The sequence below is a fragment of the Pelophylax lessonae genome (assembly GCF_965119305.1).
Source record: "Pelophylax lessonae genome assembly, chromosome: 9".
Taxonomy (NCBI): Eukaryota; Metazoa; Chordata; class Amphibia; order Anura; family Ranidae; genus Pelophylax; species Pelophylax lessonae.
The window spans coordinates 251091593-251117431 of NC_138776.1; the positions used below are offsets into that span (position 1 = coordinate 251091593).

General features: G+C 40.5%; 1 protein-coding gene across 1 annotated transcript in view; it reads left to right on the forward strand.

The window, feature by feature from the left end:
• Window positions 1-25839, forward strand: part of LOC309562793 (uncharacterized protein) — a 152518-nt gene that overhangs the window by 30087 nt on the left and 96592 nt on the right. The window lies entirely within an intron of this gene.

Consider the following 25839-nt stretch of genomic DNA (forward strand, 5'->3'; position numbering starts at 1 on the left):
AGAGGAAAACATGCACCATAGCTGATTTAGAACTGGTCTAACTAGGTCTGCAATATAGGGTGCTCAGGTATAGTGCAGCTTACAGTATCAGTAATATGGTATATGGGCAGTGTCTGTAAATTGGGCCCCTGGGCATCAGTGTTTATGAGAGCTCATATTATGAATAGTATGGTAAATAGAGGGTTATTTTCAGGTCTACATTATGGGCCTGTGTACAGTATCTAAGGGTAATATGGTAAATTGGACCATTTTAGAGTTTACATATTTTTTACATTTTTAGAAGTCTCATATAGTGTAAATATGATACATGGAGGCTATATCTAGGTCTGCAATATAGGTCATTGGGCCTCAATGTTCATAGGGGGATTATATTAAGGGTAATGTGGTAAAGTTGACTATTATTAGATCTGCAACTTAGTTCACTGCCCACCAAACTAAAGCTGGAGGGGGGCAAATAAAGTTTTGCTATGGGGGGTCCTGGGATTTGTAGTTTACTTTTAAGATTTTTTGGGAAATACTATTTTAGCAAGCCTTGTATATATCCTTGTATATAAATCCAATTGTATATGTTGATCTAACTTTAAATCATTTGGTCACTGTATTACATGTTATATTTTAGGAGTACCTGGTACACGAGGGGTCACCGGAGCAACAGGCCCAAAAGGAGAAAGAGGAAACAGCGGGCCTTCAGGTAAAAAAGGAACATATTGTTTGTGTACATGAAGGAAATTAAGACTCATTTTTTCTTCTGGTCTGCTTTTCAACCCAAGCTTCCATTAATGGTATCTCAGCAAACTCTGCTGCAACTAAAAACCAACTCCAGTGAAAACGTTTTTGCTTTGGATGGAGTAAGGGAAGGTCAATGTGATGTACACACTCTCAACTTCGTCCTGCAAGTAATAAATTCTCTTACTTGTAGGAAAACAATCTAAGTACCAGCAGGCTGACAGAGACTGGGAAAGGACAACTGACCATTTGCAAAGAAAAAAGGATATAGCCCTGGGTCTTTAAATGAGGTGTACACAAATGGTCAATTGTAATGGAGTAGATATAGTAGCACATTTATTAAGTATAAAAAACATCAACATATGTGCAAATGCATGTGCCAATACAGACATAATTACAGTACATGATAAAGGACATGATGGTTGGTATACATGCTTGCGCATAGCAATAATACCATTTAATGGTGAACTAGATGCATCTTTCTAACCCGATGCGTTTTGTGAGTCAATCGTTCACTCTTCAAAAAAGTCTAAAAAATACATAATATCAGTTTTTAATTGTATGAAAAATAATGGCCAATAAAGAATGGAAAATTGTGGAGAGCCCAATTTAGGGAAAAACCATACTTACAAATTGGCTGAGCCAGTGTACAAGAGGACAAAGCAAACGTCTGGTGGAGACCAAGTAGTCTGACCTGGGAGCTGAATTAAGCGAGGCCAAACACACCCCAACAGGGGACACACAAGGGGCAAGTGTAACTGATGTGTGAATGAAGGTAACCCTTGACAAATTCCCTATTCCCTCGCTATTTCCACATATATATTTTTTCTTCCTCCTTTATAATTCAGTCACTTTTTTCTTTTATTACATAGTTACATAGTAGGTGAGGCTGAATAAAGACAATAGTCCATCCAGTTCAACCCGTGTAGGTGTGTGTGGCCGTAATCATCTCACATACCCCATGAATGTTCTGATCCTTGAGATGTACGTCTAAAAGTCTTTTGAAAGCCACTATACTTCCTGCAGAAACCACCTCTTGTGGTAGAGAATTCCACAATCTTGTAGCCCTAACAGTAAAGAACTCCCCACATCGCCTGAGGTTAAAACGCTTCTCCTCTAATCGCTTTGTATGCCCTCGAGTCCTCATGCAATCCTTTTGACTGAATAGTTTTTTTCTATGCTGAGATCACCATTGAGGTATTTATAAATTGCTATCATGTCCCCTCTCAGGTGTCTCTTCTCCAACATCTATTGGGCTGCACTATTTTTTCCCCCTTTTTTACTTTTTACTCTCTCTCACATGTGGGCTTGATCTTCCCCTTGTCTTTCCATTTTGTCTTTGCTATACTGCACATTATATACATATATGGATACATTTTACTTGCTGCTATCACTACCAGACTTGTATAAAGTACTCGAAATTTCTACTTGAGTAAAAGTACAAGTGCTCGATCAAAAAATTACTTGAGTAGAAGTGGAAGTGCTCGCAGAAAAAGTTACTTAAGTAGAAGTACTAAAGTATTCAACATTTTTTGTACTTAAGTATTGCAAGTAGTTTTTTCAAAAAATTTGCTACTTAAGTACTAAAAGTAAAAAGTACCAGTAGTTTTGAAAAAAAAATTCTACTCAAGTACTGAAAGTAGAAGTACAAGTACTGTGTTATGTAGTTATTAAAGAAATAAGTCAAAAGTTTGAACATCATATTGTTTTTATTATTTCAAATGATTTATTCAAATGATTAACCTGTGTTTGTTAGTAGTTTCTTGATGCACTTTGAGCGCTGTAGCACCATTTATTTGTTTGTTTCATATTTTCTTTTTATTGGAAAGATTTGGTATAGCAGCTTTTATTATACACAGCCTTTATTTTCGTATGCGCTGATTTATAAATGACATTATACACATTTTTTTGAGCTTTATGCAACCTGCCATCTACTGTTCTGGCAGTGGTAATTTTTTTAAAAGTAACTAGTAACTATGCAGCACAAAAAAAAAATACTTGAGTAGAAGTATCGAAATCATCGAAAAAATGTAGTGAAGTAAAAGTAGAAGTAGGAGAAAAAAATTCTACTCTAGGAAAGTACAGATACCGCATTTCGGTACTTAAGTACAGTACTTAAGTAGTTCTACTTCGTTACTATACATCTCTGATCACTACTATGTGATGCAGTCCTTTCTACTCTACATTAATTATACATTATATATTTTGTTCCTGCAAGGGAAATGGTTTGTCAAGGGTTACCTTCATTTACACATCAGTTATACCTGCCCCTTGTGTGTCTCCTGTTGGGGAGTGTTCAGCAATAGGTATAGCGATGCATGACTGAGTAATTGTCATTTAAAGTGTGAGAGCACTAAAAGCTGAAAATTGGTCTGGTTAGGAAGGGGGTTTAAGTGCCTAGTGGGTAAGTGGTTAAAAAAGAAAAACATTGTAAGAAATGTTTTTATGTGTTTTCTTGGTAAAATCGAAGGTTTATTTTAAGCTGCAACATCAGGTCAGGATCATAATTGGGAGAATTTCAGAATTCCCAAAGTTAATAAGGAAGTTAGACAAATGTCCGTCTTTCTAAAGTTCAAGCATTAATATCAGGAGGGTAGTAAGATGTTGGGAAATGTAAAATAATATATCATAGGCATATGCAGGTCATTTGTGCTCCCTATAGCTAATATGCATTCGTTGACAAGATTTAGAAGGGCCCATAACGATAATGGGCCCAGTGGAGGATATTAAGGGCCCTTACAGCATTGTCTCAGGTTTCCCTACCTTTAATGAACCCTGTTTGATCAGGGTGGATGACCGCAGGGAGGATATCCTATAGCCCGGTGGTAAAAACCTTGGAAAGGATTTTTGTGTCAGAGTTTAACCACTTTCTGTCACGCTATAGCCGATAGACGGCTGCAGCACAGGCTTCCAGTTCTAGATGGGCAACCTCCCATATGCAGACCTCCTATGCCCATCAGTGCAGCCTCATCAGTACTTTTTAGTGTTCAATAGTGCAGCCTCTTTAGTGGCCATCAATGGAGCCTCATCAGCACACAGCAGTGAAGAAGAAAAATTATTTATATGCAAAGAGTGTAGGAGAAACTGTGAAAAATGTTGTTGTTTTTTTTTGTTTTTTTTAATTTTCGGTCTTTTTTTAATTTATTTAACAAAACATTCAAAAAAACACAGTAGGAAATACCACCAAAAGAAAGCTCAATCTGCCTCAAAAAAATGATAAAAAAATATAATTTGGGTAAGTTATGCATTTAAAATGTGACAGCACAGAAAGCTGAAAATTGGCCTGGGCAGGAAGGGTTTGAAGATGCCCAATATTGAAGTGGTTAATAAAGAAATAGGCTGGTAATTCTGACAATATGATGGGTCTTTCCTAGGTTTGGCTATCACCACAATATGGGCAAGTAACTCCTCTCAAGGGGAAGGGTTTTCAAGGCTTTGGCATTAGGTAATTACATAGAGGTTCCACCAAGAGATGTAATAGTTTTTGATAAAAAGCATTGGTGACCTGGCGGCCTGGGATCAACCTGTTAGGGAGACCTGCAATAACCATGGATACTTTTAGGGGAGTGAAGGGGCATTTCAGCTCCTTGACTGTGGGAAGGCAGGGGTATTCCATTTCTAGGAGATACTGTTGTATCAAAGTTCACTTTTGGCACTCAGTCAGTGGGTTTGGAGGGCATTTAAGATTATAAAGGGAGCTGTAATAGGATCTGAAGCAGTCTGTAATAAGGACAGAGTCCACAACCTGCCATCTGGCAAGGTCAGTTTATGGACATGGGAGAGAGCCTGTTTTTTTCATAGGAGTCAATAGACCAGGGGTCTTCAAACTATGGCCCTCCAGTTGTTCAGGAACTACAATTCCCATTATGCCTACTCATGTCTGTGAATGTCAGAGTTTTACAATGCCTCATGGGATGTGTAGTTCTGCAACAGCTGGAGGGCCGTAGTTTGAAGACCCCTGCAATAGACAGTCCTATTTATTCACATACTCATTGAATTTATAAGCATATTACCATAGCTTAAGCTTAACCTTACATTCAAAGCACTCAGACAGGTGAGCTCTCAACTCCATCAACTTAGATAAGTCAGCTGGTTGGAGTCGACTCTAGTGTGTTTGTTCAAACCCTCGCATCTTGTCAACCAGGTCCTTGATTTCTCTGAGCCTATATTTTAATTCTGGAGTCGGGTGCTATCAGCACCCCACGGAGTACCACCTTATGATTCTCCCATAACACTCGTGTGGATATCTCATCAGTGGATTTTAATTCAAACTACTGTATTTCTTAATAGATCTGCTACCATAGTACTGCCATCTAATGAGGACTCATTTAGATGCCAAGTCCAGGCAGGACTATGCAAGGTCTGAGGCTTCAAGGTTAAAGAGACCGGAGCATGATTAGAAACAGTGATTTGACCAATATTGGGGTCACCTATTCTATGTAAATTGTATTGGTCAACATAGAGAAGACCTATTCTCAAGTAGGAATCGTGGGTATTGGAGTAACTATAATCTGTACTGGAAATGATACTGACTCTCCAACTGTCCACTAGATGCAGGTCCCCTAAAAGTTTACGAAAATGTTTTAGGGCTTTGAAACAGAAGGATGACTTCCCAGAGATGACCAACTGAGAGCCAGGAGGGAGATTAAAATCCCCACCTACCAACAAAAAGCCTTCCCCAAACGCAATAAGCTTTTTTAACACATTAAATAGGAAGTTAATAGTGTGAGTATTCGGAGCGTATACAGTATATTGGCTATAGTAAAAATCTCACCCTGACTAGTGCCCTTGAGAAACATGTAGCTACCTTCTCAGCCTAAAACCTGTGAAGTGGAGATAAAGGGGCATGTTTTGTGTATAGCTATCATTATGCCCCTCGCTTTTGAAACTGGAAAGGAGAAAATAAACCATTGAACAACAAGTGCGGCAGGTTAGGTGTGGAGGTTGACGTGAAAGGAGTCTCCTGTAGAAATACTATATGTGGCTTTAAGTGGAAGAGTTATTGACACAGTTTACCATGTTTATGTGGCCATCACAGGCATCATATATTATATGAAATTATTTTCAATTTAGATACCATATTCTAGATAGTTCAGCCTGATCATTGCAGAATGGAACAGTAGACTTTTATGGCGAAAAACAAGCAACCTAGTGACAGCAACTGTTGTGTGTCCTGTTAATTATACAGGACTCAAAAAAGGAAAACTAAAACAGAATATACACTTATCCTGTAAGCTGCAAGCGGTTTTCGATGAACCCAGAGAAACTATCTGCAGTATTTTTTTTTCTTTTTTTTTTTATGTTATATTTTTATTACATTTTCAGTAAGTACAAAGACAAAGAAAATATAAACAATATTCAAAAATATGCAAACCACTATCAATATAGGAAGTTTAGAAGATTAGTGTGGGGACGCTGGAAATCATTTCAGCTCTCCTGCTTTCTCAGATCCCTTCCTGATCATACTAAATTCCGTAGACAGTTAACGCAGTTTGAAGACCTCTGTTTAGGCGAGGGAACGATCCAGAAATCACTTTCAATCTCCTACTCTATACTTCTTTTAACGGCCTCCCAACATGACCCTTCTTTCCTCCTTAAGTGGGAAAGGGACCTAAACACTACGTTCACAACGGACCAAAAAAACAAGATGCCTTTCTTTGCTCATAAATCTTCTCTATGTAGCAAATATCAGGAGACCTCATACAAGATCCTGACACGGTGGTATCGTACCCCAGCGGTGCTATCTGCCATCTTCCCGGGACACGACAGTTCCTGTTGGCGCTGCAGTCTCCAGGAGGGTACGCTTCTCCATATTTTTTGGGAATGCCCCAGGATTAGACCGTTCTGGCAACAGGTGCTACACATAGTGCATAAACTCACCGACTACTCCCTACTAGATGACCCTGCTGCTGTTCTCCTCAACTTGACACCTATGTCGAGCAAGAGGTACCGCAAATCACTACTGAAACACTTGCTGAACGCGGCTAGGGCGTGTATACCTAGCATGTGGAAACAACAAACGCCACCCCCTATTTCTCATTGGTTTACCAGAGTGAATGATATATGGCACATGGAACAGCTTACAGCAACTCTAAGGGACAAGGTGGAGGAACACAAGACACGTTGGATTCACTGGGAAATTTTTCACTTGTCCGACGATTACTTATCCTACTCTTAACCGGCTTGCCGTGCCTGCGGGTGGGGCGGAGTGGACCCCCCACTTCTATGTTCTTTTTGTTTTTCACTTCTCTGCCTACCTTCCCTTCCCTCCTCCCTTTCTCCTTCTTTTCCTTCCTTCCTCTCTTTTCTACCTTTTCCCCTTCCTTCCTGCTTTAGGGCACTGTGCTTGCCCTTTCCATTCTAGTAAATTATAAAATGTCACAAGGTGTGCTCCAGACAAAAGGTGGGGGGTTGGTCCCGCGGTCCTCCCCGCTTCGGGATGGAGATTTGGTGGGCCCCTTTTCCGGCCATGTGGTAGATGCCGGTGGGGATTTCGCTCCCCCTCCACTCGGGTGGGTGGCGCTGGACCACCCTCTACACGAACTGTTGTTTACGGCAGCATTGCATATGAATGCATCAAAATGGTCGTACAGACGACATACGAACCCAGGTTACATTACTTGTTGTTGATCCGTGATAGTCTGTTTTGCATATGGTTGTTCCCTGTGCTACGTAGACTACATCTCTTTTACTATCATGCGATTGTTTGTAATGTTGTTGTTCTTAATTTTTTATGGCATACCTCTAAATAAAGAATTAAAAAAAAAGAAAGAAGATTAGTGTGGTGTACATATAAAATAATGTAGCAACAATTAGATAACCTTTTTACCATAGTGTGATAAGTGAAACACCACTCTAATAGGTATATATAAAATCAATATCTCCCAATAATAAGTATGTGAGGGATAAAAAAAAAGGGGGGAGAGGGGGGATGAGGGGAAACACCATGAATCTCCAGGCATGAAATGGAGTGTATTGAGCATACTTAGAGTAAGTATAATAAGCATTTTATTTAATGTCTATAGAGGTGTTACTAGAGCAGAACTTTGAATTATCCCAGATGCCCCAAATTTTGGCAAATTTCGCCATTGAATCCTCAGCTAGGGCAGTTAAATCCTCCATCTTGGAAATACTTTTGATAGCGGATATTAACTGACGGTGTTTAGGAGGGAAGTAGATTACCAATTACATGGTATTACTCGCTTGGCTGCTAATAGGATATAAGCCATCAGTTTCCGTTCATGCTTGGAAATTCCCGGGAAAGGCGAACCTAGAAAATTATGAATAGGGTTTAAAGGTATATCAACATTCAAAAGAGTTTGTAACATGATCTGAACATAATGCCAAAAAGATTTAAGAAGGGTACATTCCCAAAAAATATAGTAATGTGTACCAATATCAGTAATACATCTCCAGCATCGTCCTAAAATATCAGGGTTGCGAGCATTTAGGATAACAGGAGTTTTATACCAAAATTTACATGTAAGTACTTTGAAGGCTGTTTCTTTCTGTGTCACACAGCGTGAAACTTTAGAAGCAGAGCCCAAAATTTTGTACTAGGTCGGTTGATGGAGGATACGGGACCATTTACACAAATATATGCGTGGCTAGATTCAGTCATTCAGTTAAACTCATGAAATAAGTTATAGATAGAGGAAATTAAATAGGGTTTGTAAGGTCCTGCAGCAATATCTGCAGTCTTAAAGTGGCCTCAACCCATAGGTCCATGTCCTCTACAACGATTTATTGGCTTTGCCAATGATTATCGTAAATTTACTAATTCCTTTAAATCCCTCAAGGCCACTTTTGCAGCAGCTCCAGTGCTGGCACATCCTCATCCTATGTTACCCTTCATTCTTGAAGTTGATGCATCTTAGACTGGAGTAGGTGCTCTCCTTTCCCAATGTCCTACCTCTGAGAGATTTATGCATCCTTGTGGCTTTTTCTTTTTTACAAAAAAGACTCCAGTAGAATGCAATTACAAAATTGGGGACAGAGAATTATTAGCCATCATTTCAGCTCTTAAGGAATAGAAACAATTCCTCAAGGGTACTTCTGTGCTGGTCTTCATTTTGACTGACTAAAAGAATCTCACATTTTATCTGAGGTTAAATGCTTATCTCCTAGAAGGGCTCTGTGGGCCCTTTTTCTGTCAAGTTTCAATTACGTAGTCTCATTCTTACCCGGTACAAAGAATTCAAGGGCAGGTGCATTATCACAGCAGTTTTCCTTCTCTTACAAAATGAAGTCTGTTCCTTCTCCTGTGATACCTCCAGACTGCATTTTGGCCATTATTCGCACTAGTCTCACTTCACATTTGAGTGAGAGAATTCTGGCCTCTCAGATCCAGTCTCCTTCTTGAAAACCTCATGACTGCTGCTTTGTCCCCAGAATCTCCACACTGCTTTGTTCCTGACCTACCATTCCCCTATAGCAGCTGGTCACCCAGGGAAAAATCAACTCGTATGGTCTATGTCTCAATAATTCTGGTGACCCTAGTCTCTGTGCTGTAGCCACTTGTTCCATGTGTGCCCAGAACAAAATAGCACAATACCTTATAGTGGGCCTCCCATAACCCATACCCAGTAGAGGAAGGCCTTGGACCCACTTGTCTATTGATTTTATTGTGGATATACCTAACTCCAAGGGCAACACAGTTATTCTCATAGTGGTTGAGCAGTTTTTGAAAATGTCACATTGCATCCCACTAAAGAAGTTGCCTATGTTCAAAGAACTGGAAGTGGGGGAGGGGTTGTTGAGGAGGGGGTACTGTCAGGGATGGGCTCCTGCTACTTAATGAGCAGCTCTTTTCTTTCAGTGCTCAGAAGCTGCCCAGCTGTCGGTTAATTTCCAGCCACTTATTGTTACCACAGTGACTCATCTGATTATCATTATTCTGCCTCATTAGTCCAGCCTACAGCCAGCCCCTTCTCGTTATTTAGGCTGCTTAGCTCATTTGGTCCCTATACTGTATATCCTCTCTTGTTGGGATTTGTGAGGTAATCAAACACATTTTAATAAATCTATTAACAAAATTGTATTTTATTGTTATTTCCTAAAAATTATTTTTATAGAATTTCATAAACTTTAAAAGAGATCTTTCCATATACCCATACATCACATAAATAGTAAACATCATGGTAGTATCTCAAAGATGCAACAAGTGGTATTCCCCAACTGATTTGTATTCAATCCCATCACTGAAGAAGGAAACAATGATTTCCAAAAGTTGGGGGTGTCCAACGGGTTTCGAAAGAAACATACAAATAATTTCTTCAGGGATGTATACTACTCTGAAATATAGAATACCTTCATTTTAGAGTTCATATCTTATGCCTACATATTTCAGGCTTATTCTATACATTAAAATGACTCTTACATGATATACTATCTTTGGCAAAAATGCTTTCATAGCTCAAGTTGTCCCAGTGACACTGTTATGGAATTATATTCATGATACACAAGGATCGCTGGACCCTGTCCATAGAACCGACACCATAGCTTAAAAAAGGAAAAATAGAGTTTGGACATGAATTATTTATATCTCAAAATTAGAGGACCCTTGGGCACTCTCCATGATGTAGTGACCTGACCCACATGTGGAATACTAGACAACTTGAGCTATGAAAGCACTTTTACCAAAGATACAGTAGTATATCATGTAAGGGAGATTTAAATGTATAGGATAAGCTTGATATATGTAGGCATAAGATATGGACTCTAAAAAGAAGTTATTCTATATTGCAGAGTGGTATTAATCTCTGAAGAAGAAACTATTTGTATGTATATTTTGAAACGCGTGGATATTCTCAACTTTTGGAAATATAAAAAGGTGTTCTGTTCAGCGGTCAGAACTAAAGTTGGTTAAATGGTCAAAACAAATATAGGGACACGGGTATTCTATATTTTAAATAATAACAAGTTTATTAATGAAAATTTGGACTTATAATCATAACCGTACAGTATATAATTCTTTATGTACCAGTATATTCATGAGGAACAAGACATACAACATAAAACGATAAACATATAACAAAGTACCGGCCGGTGCATATTAATTCAATCACAGGGCTAATTTTCACTATTTCGGTTAAATACCGGGAGTATATCTTCCTGTGATTAGTGTCTGTGGATAAACGGAGTGTAGTACAAAAAAAGAGTGGTGGTGGTTTTAAAGTTTAAGATGTTCTGAAAAAATTGCGGTTTTGGAAGGTAGGTCTGATAGGATGGCTATTTTCTGTTTAGCATCTTTGAAAAGTAAATTCTGGGGTGCCGGTGTGCAGTCCGGAGTCTGTCCTAATACTTTTGACTCCTGTGGTAATTACCATTGCTTCACCTTTTCACATTTCCTCCCTTTTACTTTTCCAGATACTGGTTGGGTAAGTGATTTCTCAGCGGTTTGTAGACAGAAAGAGATGGGGATTTCCTGTGATTCGTTATCACATATGGTTCCCTTTTATGGCGGGTGTATAGAGTGGTGTCAGGGGTATTTGCTGGTGGTTGATAATACCGTATCTCTTTTGGGGACTATGCAGAGTGTTTTTTGTAGGGCGGATAGGTGTTGGGTTTTAACTTTCAAAGTGTGCTTATACAGGGCGGGTAGGTAATGGTTATAGCAATACATCTCCTCCAGACGAAGCTACGCCACTTAGAAGCGAAACGCGTTGACGTCATCACCACCGCCGGCACGCCCACCAGTGTCTCAGACGCGGACAACGGAGAAAGCAAACGGAAGCGAAAGGTCGAGGATCGGCGACCGCAACAAGGAAACAGCGGAAGATAGAATACGGAACGAGCGGCTATAGAGTGAAGGTCAGGTAAGTACAAGACTTTACTGGAACACGACGGAAGAAGGGGTGAAGAATCAGCCAATAGCTGACAGAGTGGGGAAAAACAATAGGTGAGCGGTGCATTGGAATAGACGGGTACCGGAGGAGATGTATTGTTATAACCATTACCTACCCGCCCTGTATAAGCACACTCTGCATAGTCCCCAAACGCACTGATACACATCAGTAGAGGGGTGAAACATCGGCAAAAAAACAGCTGACAGAGTGGGGAGAAGGATTTAAAGACACCCTAGGAGAAATAACTTTGAAAGTTAAAACCCAACACCTATCCGCCCTACAAAAAACACTCTGCATAGTCCCCAAAAGAGATACGGTATTATCAACCACCAGCAAATACCCCTGACACCACTCTATACACCCGCCATAAAAGGGAACCATATGTGATAACGAATCACAGGAAATCCCCATCTCTTTCTGTCTACAAACCGCTGAGAAATCACTTACCCAACCAGTATCTGGAAAAGTAAAAGGGAGGAAATGTGAAAAGGTGAAGCAATGGTAATTACCACAGGAGTCAAAAGTATTAGGACAGACTCCGGACTGCACACCGGCACCCCAGAATTTACTTTTCAAAGATGCTAAACAGAAAATAGCCATCCTATCAGACCTACCTTCCAAAACCGCAATTTTTTCAGAACATCTTAAACTTTAAAACCACCACCACTCTTTTTTTGTACTACACTCCGTTTATCCACAGACACTAATCACAGGAAGATATACTCCCGGTATTTAACCGAAATAGTGAAAATTAGCCCTGTGATTGAATTAATATGCACCGGCCGGTACATTGTTATATGTTTATCGTTTTATGTTGTATGTCTTGTTCCTCATGAATATACTGGTACATAAAGAATTATATACTGTACGGTTATGATTATAAGTCCAAATTTTCATTAATAAACTTGTTATTATTTAAAATATAGAATACCCGTGTCCCTATATTTGTTTTGAACATTTAACCAACTTTAGTTCTGACCGCTGAACAGAACACCTTTTTATATGCATGTTTAGGTTAGGTCGAAAATGTATTATCTAAATACAGGGACCTCCAATAATAACAATTGTGACACCTATACTCCTTACAATAACCTTATGCTACAACTTTTGGAAATAACCTGTTGTCCTTCTTTGGTGATGGGACTAAATACAAATCAGTTGGGGAATACCACTTGTTGCATCTTTGAGATACTACCATGATGTTTACAATTTAATTGATGTATAAGTATATGGAAAAATCGCTTTTAAAGTTTAAGTAAATCCGTAAAAATACATTTTAAGAAATTACAATAAAATAAAATTTTTTATAGATTTATTAAAATGTGTTTGCCTTAAAAATCCCAACAAGAGAGGATATACAGTATAATGTTTAAGAAGGAATGATGGCAATCACACTCTTTTTCGTAGCTCATTTCCTTCTTGCCCTTGCATGGTCTATGATTTGCGTTCCTTTCTGTGCTCCTGTGTATGACTTGGCCTGGCTGACTTCCTTTTCGATTCCTGTTCCTGTTTATTGCTCCTGACTAGGCTGACTTCTGTCTTTCTTCTGACTTCTGTTTTTTTACTACCTACCTGAACTTTTATTTTTACCATTTCATTAAAGGTCTGATTTTAACTGCACTTTATGTCTCTGTCTGGTTTATGGTTCCTGACACCTGAATTTTAGCTTACAATTTAAAAAAAAAATTTAAAAACCATTTAAAACAGCGTTTATTCATGACACTGGAGACACAAAGCACTATGGGTCTTTTATAGAGAGAGTACAGCAGGAGATGTTTTCCTTTAGCCTCTCTGTCTGACAGAAGGAAGACCGGTCAATCTGATTAACATGTGCATATTTTGAGGCTTTGTCAGCAAACAGGTGAAGCTGAACTTCAGCCTTCCCATCAAACTTGTAAAGTTGTACAGGCTTCTTTACTGTTTTTAAATTGCTAAACCTGGCTTCTAACAGTGTGCATTAAAAGCTGCAGCGAGTCAGATAGAGCCTACCTCATTTCCTGGATGAGGATTTCAAGCACCATCTGGCCCTTTCCTCCCCGATAAGAATTTAGCTGGAATGCCCCTTTCATTTACTGGATTTCAGTTCAATCATGTAGGCTCATTCTCACATGTGTGCATTTGTTGAAATACAAATGCAGTCTGCCTAGTAACGGCCAAGTCTCCAGACGGATCGGGCATCATCCACTCATCAGGGCATTTTGGTATTTGCAAAACTCCTCCGAAGAACCAGCCCACTGCTTGCATTAGAGTTGAGGACCCTTAAGAGGAGTACTAAGACAGGGTGCTCTGATAATTTCAACAAGTTATGTCCATAACATTGCCAGTCCCTCCCACTGGCCATGATCTGCCTACATTGCAAAGAAAAGCACAGAGATCCAATGATGTTATCACTGGGTTTAAAAGTAAGGTATGTAATAAAAATAGAAAGGTTAGTCTCAAGGGTACTGATGGTACAGAGATGGGAGGTAGAGGGACAAGGGAGGCACACAGCTGCAATTAGCTTCTATACAACAGTTTAGCAGTTAACGTACAAGCAAACATACAGGCACTTGCAATGTAATGCAACGATCTCTCAGGGAATAGGACTTCTTAGTACACAGAAGGCCATTTATTACGTTTATATTGCTAGGCACAAAGTACATAAATATGTACAGAAGTAAAAACATTTCTGGCAACAGTGCATCATCCCAATCCTACAAATCCAAACCATTTGCATCTGCATACAGCTTATATTGTGCTCTATGGAAATGTATAATTTTTGACCAATATTTTGGATTTGGATAGAGATGAACATATTTCCTATGATCTTGTTAAAATGAGTGGTGGTTCCCAGAGGGTGGAATCATTGTTTAAAGACCTCTTTTTCCCCACTGCTTTTGCAACTGTAGGGTTTTGAGGTGATTGAATGAAACTCATTGAGTTTGAAGAAGGAACCATGGAGGTAAAAAACAAAGCAGAATAAACTTAAGCTTTTACTCTTTCTTCACTAGGCCCTTCTGGAGTACGAGGAATTGCCGGACAACCTGGACTAAAAGGGGAAAGAGGAGCCAACGGGGTAGCAGGTAACTGAGAACTTAGCCCACTAAAGTGAACCCTGTATAGTTACATGAATTACTTTTCTCATTGACATTTTACTGATAAAAGGACGAGCCACAGAAAGGAATACATGCACCATAGCTGATTGAGATCTGGTATAACTTGGTCTGCAATATAGCAGCTTACAATATCAGTAATATGGTAAAAGGGCAATGTCTGCAAAATGGGTCCATGGGCATCAGTGTTTATTAGAGCTCATATTAGGAATATTATGATAAATGGGAGTTATTTTTATGTTTGCATTATGAGCCAATTGGCATATGGGCCTACTGTATATCTAAGGGTAATATGATAAATTGGAACTTTCCAAGTTAATTTTTAGGGTTTACATATTTAATATTTTTAGTGGTCTCATATAGTGGAAATATGACAAATGTAGGCTATATCTAGGTCTATAAAATAGGTCCTGGGGCCCAGAAGTTAATGCATGCTTATATTAGGGGTAATGTGGTAAAGGTGACTATTATTAGATCTGAAAATTAGTTCACTGCCCACCAAACTAAAGTTGGAGGGAGGCAAATAAAATTTTTCTATGGGGGTCCTTGGATTTGTAGACTACAAATTGTAGTTTGCTTTTAATATTCTTTCAAAAATACTATTTTAGCAAGCCTCGTATATATCCTTGTTGTATATAAATATAGTTGTATACGTTGTTCAAAACATTCAGTCACTGTATAACATGGCTTTTTAGGAGCACCTGGTATACGAGGGGTCACCGGACTAATAGGCTCAAAAGGAGAAAGAGGGAACAGTGGGCCTTCAGGTAAAAAGGAACATATTGATTGTGAACATGAAAGAAAATAAAGACTCAATTTTTCCTCTGTTCTGCTTTTCAACCCAAGGTTCCACCTCATGACCGCTGCTTTGTCGCCGAGAATCTTTGCACTGCTTTGTTCATGACCTCGCATTCTTCTAAAGCAGCTGGGCACACAGGGAAAAACCAACTCATATGGTCTGTGTCTCAACAAATCTAGTGGCCTAGTCTCCGTGCTAATGTAACCACCTTTGTAGCTGCTTGTCCAGCTTCTGCCCAGAAGAAAACCCCCCGACACCTTCCAGTGGGCCTCCTATAACCCATACCCAGTGGAGAGGGGCCCTGGACCCATTTGTTTAATGATTTTACTGTGGATATACCTAGCACCCAGGGCAACACAGCTATTCTCATGGTGGTTGACCGGTTTTTGAAAATGTCACATTTCATTCTACTAAAGAAATTGCCTAAGTCCAAAGAACTGGCATCAATCATGTTTACTCTGGGAGGTCTTTCTGTTGCATGGGTTACGTAAAGTGATCAACTCGGATAGGGGTAGCTAGTTTCTGTCCAGGTTTTGACAAGCTTTTTGTTCACAGTTGGGTGTTCAGCTTTTCTTCTCCTCGGCATATCACCCACAGTGCAATGGGGCTGCAAAACAGGCTTACGAAGCCTTAAAACAGTTCCCACATTGCTGTATTTCAGACTACCCTAACAACTTGTTGGACCTGTTACCTTGGGTGGAGTTTGCTCACAATAGCGCTATCAATTCCGCCTCCCGATTATCTCTGTTTATGGCAAACTATGGCTTCCAGCCATCCATGTTGCCTGATACATTTGTTCTGTAAAAAATTCCTTCGTTCCACTACGGTGCAGGTCCAACAATTCTTATAACGCTCCAGGAAGAGGTGCAAACTTAATGCTGACTGCCGACGCCTACCTAAGCCCTCCTACTGAGTTGGGGGAGAGAGTCTGGCTGTTTCCTCATTAAAACTGGCTCCTCTGTATATTGGGCCTTTCTGCATACTCCCTAAGGTTAACCCAGTGGCCTTTTGCATCAGATCTTCCTTCCAACATGCGTTTTTTCAATGTATTCAATGTTTCCTTGTTAAAACCCTTTGGTGTGAAACCGCTATACCCCCTCAGTACTATGCTCTCACCCGGTTCAGGTTGACAACCATAAGAAATATGAGATACAATCTATAATTGACTCCCATAGGTTTTGTGGATGCATACAATATCTAGTTCAGTGGAGGAAAATAGAAAATGAAAATAGATGAAATTAAATTAGAAAGGTTAATCTCAAGGGTACTGAGGGTAAAGGGATGGAGGGTAGAGGGACAAGGGAGGCACACAGTAGCTGCAACCAGCTTCTATACAATGCAATTTCATACAGTTTAGTAGTGTACTTAACACTGAACATACAGGCACTAGCAATATAATGCAACAATCTCTCTGGGAATATGATGTTTTAGTACAAAGAGTGCCAATTATTAATGTTTTATTCCTAGGCAGGAAGTGCATAGAAATATGTGCAGAAGTAAACAAAAGGACAGCAAAGAAAAAGATATACAAAAGGTTGGCAAAATTCTATTACATAAAGGGAGAGAAAAACAGAAATAAATGTTAACATTTTGGGCAGTATGTGCTATCCTACTGGTGGGAGCACACCAAATGTTCCAGCAATCTGTCTTGTTTAGACCAATCTCCTGATGAATTACTATGTTCATTTTTTCAGACTGCCTAATCTATAGGGGTATGGATGCAGGACAGACTCAACCCAACCAAACAGACTCTAAGCTATGGTCAATCACCGTTGAACTTGTTACCTCACCTACTGTGAAGAGAGTTCTTGTCTTTTGATGTGGTGGGCTCAGAGTTAAGATTTCTGGCAACAGTGCATCATCCCATTCCTACAAGTCCAAACATTGCATGGCTGCTGCAAACAGGGTTCACATAACCCTAAGTAGCTTTGTACAACCAAAACCTACCATTTTGCACATAGGTTATATTGTGCTTTATTAGAAGGTATACATTTTGACCAATATTTTGGATTTTATTAGAGATGAACATGTTCCCTCTGATCTTAATAAAAGGAGTGGTGGTTCCCAGATGGGGTGGAATCATTGTGTAAAGATCTCTTTTTCCTCACTGCTTTTGTAACTGTAGGGTAATGAGGTGATAGTTTATTTGCACCACAAGCCTACAGGTCCTGTTAGAAACTCATTAAGGATGAAAGAGGGGCTCCTGATGACCTCACGGAAATGCATTTGCTACTGGATGAGATTGAGTTCCCTAGGCTTACTGATGAACAGGTGTCTGGGTTGGAGGCTCCGATATCGGCAGGTGAGATTGCTGAGGCCGTGTCCAGGTTCCCCAGGTCTAAGTCCCCAGGGACGGACGGACTCCCCATTGAGTTTTATGCCCATTTCTCCGAACTTCTTCTGCCGCAGCTACTGAGTTTGTTTACCGCCATCTTTGAGGAAGATAGGTTACCCGCGTCCATGAGGGAGGCATTGATCGTGCTGATTCCTAAGCCGGGTAAGGACCCCCGATTCCCGGAGTCGTACCGCCCGATCTCCCTCCTTCAGGTGGACGTTAAAGTGCTTGCAAAAATTCTTTCCATCCGCTTAAATCGGGTCATCTTGTCACTGATACATGGTGATCAGACAGGCTTCATGCCCGGAAAAAACACATCCTTTAATCTTCGTAGGTTACATATGAATTTACAGGCTCGGCATGAGAACTCGGGCAGCAGGGTTGTTGTGACACTGGACACGGCCAAAGCCTTCGATTCTGTGGAGTGGAGCTTTCTCTGGGCATGCCTTGAGAGGTTCGGGTTTGGCCCGCGGTTCATTAAGTGGATCCGCTTGATGTATAGTGCTCCGGTAGCCAAGGTTCTTGCGAATGGCAGGACCTCTGAATCGTTCCCGCTTACCAGGGGGACGAGACAGGGCTGCCCACTCTCTCCTTTACTGTACGCCTTGGCGGCCGAACCACTAGCCATTGCTATCCGTAATCACCCCGGTATAGAAGGACTGCGTATGGGATCCCTGACCGAAAAGCTTAGCATGTATGCGGACGACACGTTGCTGTACTTGGCGGACTCGGACGCCTCTCTTACCACGGCCTTGCAAAGGATGAAAGAGGAACCATGGAGGTCAAAAACAAAGCAGAAAAAACTTAAGCTTTTATTCTCTCTTGACTAGGCCCTCCTGGAGTACAAGGAATTGCCGGACTACCTGGACTAAAAGGAGAAAGAGGAGCTAACGGGGCACCAGGTAACTTGGAACTTTGTTCACTAAAGTGAACCCTCTGTGCTTACATGAATGAGTTTCCTCATTAACATTTTACCAGTAAAAGGATGAGCCACAGAGAGGAAAACATGCTGATTGAGAACTGGTATAACTCGGTCTGTAATATAGGGCGCTCATGTATATAGCAGCTTACAATATCAGTAATATGGTCAAAGGGCAGTGTCTGCAAAATGGGCCACTGGGCATCAGTGTTTATGAGAGCTTGTATTAGGAATAGTATGGTAAATGAGGGTCATTTTTAGGTCTGCATTATGGGCCAATTGGCACCTTCTGTATACACTACAGTATCCCAAGATAATTTTGTTAATTTGAAACGTTCTAAGGTCTTTTTTAGAGTTTACATATTTTACATATTTTAAAGGTCTCGTATAGTGTAAAAATTGATAAATGTAGGCTATATCTAGGTCTGCAATATAGGTCATTGGGCCAGGATGTTCATACAGTAGTGGCCAATGTCAGGGGTAATGTGGTAAAGGTGACTATTATTAGGTCTTCAACTTAGTTCATGGCTGGCCCAATAAACTAAAGTTGGAGGGGGACAAATAAAGTTTTACTACGTTGGTCCTGGAATTTGTAGTTTGCTTTTAAGATTTTTTGGGAATTACTATTTTAGCAAGCCTTGTATATATCCTTGTTGTATATAAATACAGTTGTATATGTTGTTCTAACTTTAAATCATTCGGTCACTGTATTACGTGGCTTTTTAGGAGCATCTGGTACACGAGGGCTTACTGGAGCAACAGGCCCAAAAGGAGAAAGAGGAAACAGCGGGCCTTCAGGTAAATAAAGGACATATTGATTGTGTAAATGAAGGAAATTAAGACTCACTTTTTTCCTCTGGTCTGCTTTTGAACCCAAGCTTCCAATAATGGTATCTCAGCAAACTCTGCTGCAACTGAAACCCAACTCCAGTGAAAATTTTTGCTTTGGATGGAGTAAGGGAAGGTCAGTGTGATGTTCACACTCTCAACTTCGCCCTGCAAATAGATTTTCCCACTTGCAGGAAAACAATCTAAGTACCAGCAGGCTGACAGGGACCGTCACTGGGAAAGGGCAACTGAACAGTTAACACTTTCAGTACACAAGGTAGCTGCCACAACATGTTGTAATAGAAACACGCACCAGTTACTGCATCCACTGATGAGATTTTGACCTTTAAAAAGTGTCTATCACTCGCTACCACGTCCACCCAGGAATGTAACAGAGTTTACACTAAGGTAGTTTCTGCGGAGAAGCAGAATTCCATCATTTCTAGTTAGAGCATTCAGAGGAACAGCCCATCCACCCTTTCAAATGCCTTTTTGGAATCCGTTGACAAGATTAAGAAGGAGGATTGCTCTGGGGCCTGGGCCATAACAGGCTCAGTGGAGGAAATTTAAGTCCCTTACAGCATTTCAGCCTGTGATGTCTGTAATGAACCTTCTTTGATCAGGGTGTATGACCCCAGGGAGGAGATCCTGTAGCCTGGTGGTAAAGAGCTTCGAAAGGATTTTTTGTGTCAGAGTTTAACCACTTTTCGCCTGGACTATAGTCGATAGACGGCTGCAGTGCAGGCTTCCAATTGTGGGAGGTCATCTACAGACAACCTCCCATATGTAGACCTCCCATGCCCATCAGTACAGCCCCATCAGGATCCATCAGTGACCATCAGTGCAGCCTCATCAGCTCTTCGAAGTGAAGAAGAAAAATTACTTATATGCCAAATTGTATAACAGAAACTAAGAAAAATGTTGTTTTTTTATAATTGTAGGTATTTTTGAATTTATTTAGTCAGATAGAGTCTACCTCATTTCCTGGATGAGAATTTCCAGAACCATCTAGCTCTTTCCTCCCCAGTATGATTTTAGCTGGCCTGCCCCTTTCATTCACTGGTTTTCAGTTTGATTATATAGGCTCATCATCACATCTGTGCATTTGTTAAAAAGCAAATGCAGTGTTCCTGGTAACACTCAATTCTCCAGACTGATCAGGCATCATCCACTCATCAGGGTATTTTGGAATTTGCAAAACTCCTTGCAAAAACCAACCATTGCATTAGGGCTGAGAACCCTTAAGAAGAGTACTAAGACAGGGTGCCCTAATGTTTTCTTTTTACCATATTTTTATTAAAGATTTAAAAAAATAAAAGCAAACATCAAAATAGGACACCATCCATTTTATGTCAATATAGAAACAAATACATTAGTGCATGATTCAACATAATCAGTGAAAATAGTACAAAAAAAAAAAAAAAGGAAAACAAAGCAGAATACTAAGAAACATTAAGTATGATGAGCTCTGCAATATACCAGCAGTGTGGATCGCACCCCTAAGACCTACGGATGGGTGCAGGACCGCACATTTTCATAATCAAGAAGACTGTATGGAAAATTAGCAAGTGCAGGAAATATTTCTCTTTGTCAACATGTAGCATTTAAACAATGGATTAGAAATGAAGGACCGTTGGTCCCAAGTAATCATGTTATTAGGAAGACAGTTATCATGGCCCTGCTTAGAGATGCAATATTCCTAAAACGAAAAGAGATGCTGAGCACCCTGCTCCTGCGCTCAGAACTGGGTCTTCAGGCTGCCTCTAACATGGAACTCCACTTGGCATCCACTATGGCTAAGCTTTGCTGCCCTCAACGACCAGGGAAGGTCAACCAAACACTGCAAATAAAGACAAAAAAGGGGGGCGCACCAGCCTAGCGCATTATCCTCGGCGGGCTTTTTAATAACATAACTTTTTTTAATAACCTGGCTCTGAGGAAGAGGCATGGCCTCGAAACCCGTCAGCCCTCCGTCTCTACAAGACATTGGACTTCTGTAAAGAGACTGTTCTATGGAATTTAAATGCTGGAATATCACGCATGTTTGTGAGTAGCTGATTTTAAAATTTTATGTTACTAAAAAGCCCGCCGAGGATAATGCGCTAGGCTGGTGCGCCCCCTTTTTTTGTCTTTATTTAGAGATGCAATATACCTTATTTCTGTAAAAGGACTTTTCGGCTATGGCTTTTGAACTAGCAGGGTCAGTGCACAAAAAAACGAAAAAAACAGGATGCTGCTCCTGCTTAAAGGTACAAAAAGAACAAAAAAAGGGGGGGGGGTTGTTAAAGAGAAAAGGGGAGAAGAGAAAGAAGAAGAGAGAGAAGAGAGGAAGAGGAAGCCATCTCTGTCCTGGGGGGTTTGCTATGAATATTTTGACTCATTGTAGTGGTTTACAGTTCTAGAAATCATGTAGGTAGTTGTGTTGATGGGAAGTAGTTTAGCCAGGACTGCCAGGTGCATAAAAATGTATCATGTGTATCTGTTAGTATTGCCGTCAGTTTCTCATTCACCAATGTGCCGTACCTTCGATTTTTTACTTTGTCGAAGCTGAGAATCTGCGTTTTCCACACTTTTGCGATTATTTTCTGCGTTGCTGAAAATATGCGGGTCACTAGAGTGCGTTCTCGTTTAGTGGTGCCCACTATTGGTTTGTGTAAAAGTGCCTCCCAAGGATCTTTTTGTAGGTTTATATGTAGCACCGAATTGACCATGTTATAGACCCTTATCCAAAGGCGCTTAACCCTAGGGCATGTCCACCATTTATGCTTCATGTCACCTAGGTCTGAACATCCCCTGAAGCATGTAGAGGGGTAGGATGGGAGGCATTTTGCAATTCAGGCTGGGGTAAAATACCACGAGAAAGAACTTTAAAGGAATTTTCCAATATTGCGGGAGGAACAAATAGCGCCTCCCAGATTTTTTTTTCATGTCTCTGGAATTTGTGTGGCTCCAAGATCCTTTTCCGAATTAAAGCAATAAGATAAGACACACAAATTAGTATTATTTAGTATGGAAGTATATAATAAGGAGATAAGACCTTGAGTAGTGGGTGACGTTCGGCATCTGGTTTCAAATGCCGTCGTGGCCATAGACCAATCATGTTTTTTTGTCAAGGATTCAAGCAGGTGACGGATTTGGAGATAATGAAATTTCTCAGAGTCCTGAATATTATAGGTATCTCTGAGGTATTGGAAGGTGACTATACCTCTGCAGGATAAAAGAGACCGAACTGTCGTTAGGCCCTTGTTATGCCACCATTGATAATTTCGAGGCTTCTCCAGACCAGGAGGAAATAAGGGACAATTAAATATCTCTGGAAGAGGGAGGTGGGATGATATCATTTTGGCCGAATACTTTATAGAGTCCCATACCGCAAGGGTGTGGGATAAGACAGGGTTTAAAGGTTTAGGACGAAGTTGCGACAGGAGCCATGGTATAGAAGAGAGCAGGACCAGGTCTGTATCTACTACATATATAAAGGTCCAAAGGGGTATGGCCTTTCCTGCAAACAGTTGGGAAAGAGGAGCTATCTGAGCTGCTTTACACTAATTGGTAATATTCAGCACCCCAACCCTCCCTGGGCCTTGGGCTTATAGAGTAAATGTCTATTTAACCTCAGTTTGGACGAGCCCCAGACAAATTGAAAGAGAAGGAGTTGCAAGGACCGCAGGACATGTGGGGGGGACCAGGATAGGCAGAACCCTGAAAGGATATAACAGCTTAGGCAAAAGGGTCATCTTTATTGCATATCTGGCCCAGCCAAGAAATATGTGTTTTGTTACAGGATTCCAAGAGATGAGGGGAGGATAGTTAGCACTCTATAGAGCTGAATATAACAGTGTAATCTTGATCCCAAGGTAGGGGATGGAATCAGACAATTGGAAGGAAAATGGTCCTTTACCATCTGAAGAGCGCCGTCCATTAGAGAAACGTTCAGTGTATGGGACTTGGCCTGGTTTTAAATAAAGGCCTGAGAGGGAGGAGAAGTTATCAAATTGGGGAGTGTAGTATGTGGAGAAGTGATGTACATTAAAATACCATCGGCAAACATAGCAAGCTTGTGGTGTATACCAGCCAATTCAATGCCTTTGATATTGGGGCTTAGGTAGATGTTGCAGCCAGAGGTTCTAGGGCAATATTAAAGAGAAATGGAGAGGGGGGCATCCTGACCAGTGCCCCGGGCTATTGGGAAGGAGGGCGAAGAATGTCCTATGTATTTCACAGTTGCTGAAGGATCACTATACAAAGCAGCTATCCATTGTAGGAAAGGATCTCTTACACCTCTGTGGGTCAAGGCTGCCTTTAGGGTGCTCTAATGTTTTCAAAGTTATGTACAACACCTTGCCAGTCCCTCTCATGAACAGCCTTCATTGCAAGAGAAGCATAGAGATCCAATGATGTCATCACTGGGTTTAAAAGCAAGGTATGTATGTATAAGTAAAAATTACAAAAGTACAGCAAAGAAAAAGTTTGGCTAAATTCTATTACATAAAGCGGGAGAAGAACAGAAATAAACTGAACCATTTTGGGCAGTATGTGCTATCCTGCTGGTGGGAGCACACCAAAAGTTCCAAGAATCTGTCTTGTTTAGAACAATCTCCTGATGAATTACTATGTTCATTTTTCAGACTGCCTAATTTATAAAGGTATGGATGCAGGACAGACTCAACCCAATCCAACCCAACAGACTCTAAGCCATGGCTAATCACCATTGAATGTATTACCTCACCTACTGTGAAGAGGGTTCTTGTCTCTTGATGTGGTGGGGTCAGAGTTAAGGTTTCTGGCAACAGTGCATCATCCCATCCAAACACTGTGTGACTTTTCTGAATTGGGTTCCATAACCCTAGGTAGCTCTGTAGAACCAAGACCTAGCAACAGTGCAACAGTACATCATCCCAATCCTACAAGTCCAAACATTGAATGGCTGCTACGAATGGGGACCAGATAATCCTGGGTAGCTCTGTACAACCAAGACCTACCATTTTGCATCTGCACATAGCTTATATTATGCTTTATTAGAAGGCATACTTTTTGACCAATATTTGGGATTTTATTAGAGATGAACATGTTCCCTCTAATCTTAATAAAATGAGTGTTGGTTCCCAGATAGGATGGAATCATTGTGTAAAGACCTCTTTTTCCCCACTGCTTTTGCAACTGTAGGGCTATGAGGTTTTTTTTCACCACAAGCCTACAGGTTTTTTTTAGAAACTCATTGAGGGTAAAAAATAACCAGGGAGGTCAAGAAAAAGCAGAATAAACTTATCCTTACCCTTTATGACTAGGCCCTCCTGGAGTACAAGGATTTTCCGGACTTACGGGACTAAAAGGAGAAAGAGGAGCCACCGGGGCAGCAGGTAACTGGGAACTTTACCCATTAAAGTGAACCCTCTGTGCTTACATGAATTAATTGTAAGATTTGAAAATGATAATAAATTTAAAAGAATTACTCAGTTTTCTCATTGACACTTTACTGATAAAAGAAAGAGCCACAGAGAGGGATTCATGCGCCATAGCTGATTGAACTGGTATAACTAGGTCTACACAATAGGCGCCCAGGTGTATACATTATCAGTAATATGGTAAAAGGGCAGTGTCTGCAAAAGGGGAGCCTGGGAATCAGTGTTTATGATGACAGTTCATATTAGGATAATATGATAAATGGGGGTGTTTTTAGGTCTGCATTATGAGCCAATTGGCACCTACTGTATATTTATGGGAATATGGTTAATCAAAACTTTTCAAGTTCATTTTTAGGGTTTGTATATTTTACATTTTTACAGGTCCCATATAGGAGAAATATGAATGATAAATGGAGGCTAAACCTAAGTCTGCAATATACATCATTGCCCCCGATGTTTATAGGGGCTTCTATAAGGGGTAATGTAGTAAAGGTGACTATTTCTAGATCTGCAACTTACTTCACTGCCACCAAACTAAAGTTGGAGGGAGGCAAACAAAGTTTTGCTATGGGGGTCCTGGGATTTGTAGTTTGCTTTTAGGATATTTTGGTAAATACTATTTTAGCAAGCATTGTATATATCCTTGTTGTGTATAAATTCAGTTGTATAGGTTGTTCTAACTTTAAATCATTCAGTCACTGTATTACATGGCTTTTTAGGAGCACCTGGTACACGAGGGGTCACCGGACCAATAGGCCCAAAAGGAGAAAGAGGAAACAATGGGCCTTCAGGTAATAAGATATAAAATATAGACTAACAATGACCCTCAGGCCAGGCCTGGGGGTCAATGCGCAATGCCTGAGCCTGCAGACCCAGGGGCTGAGGTGG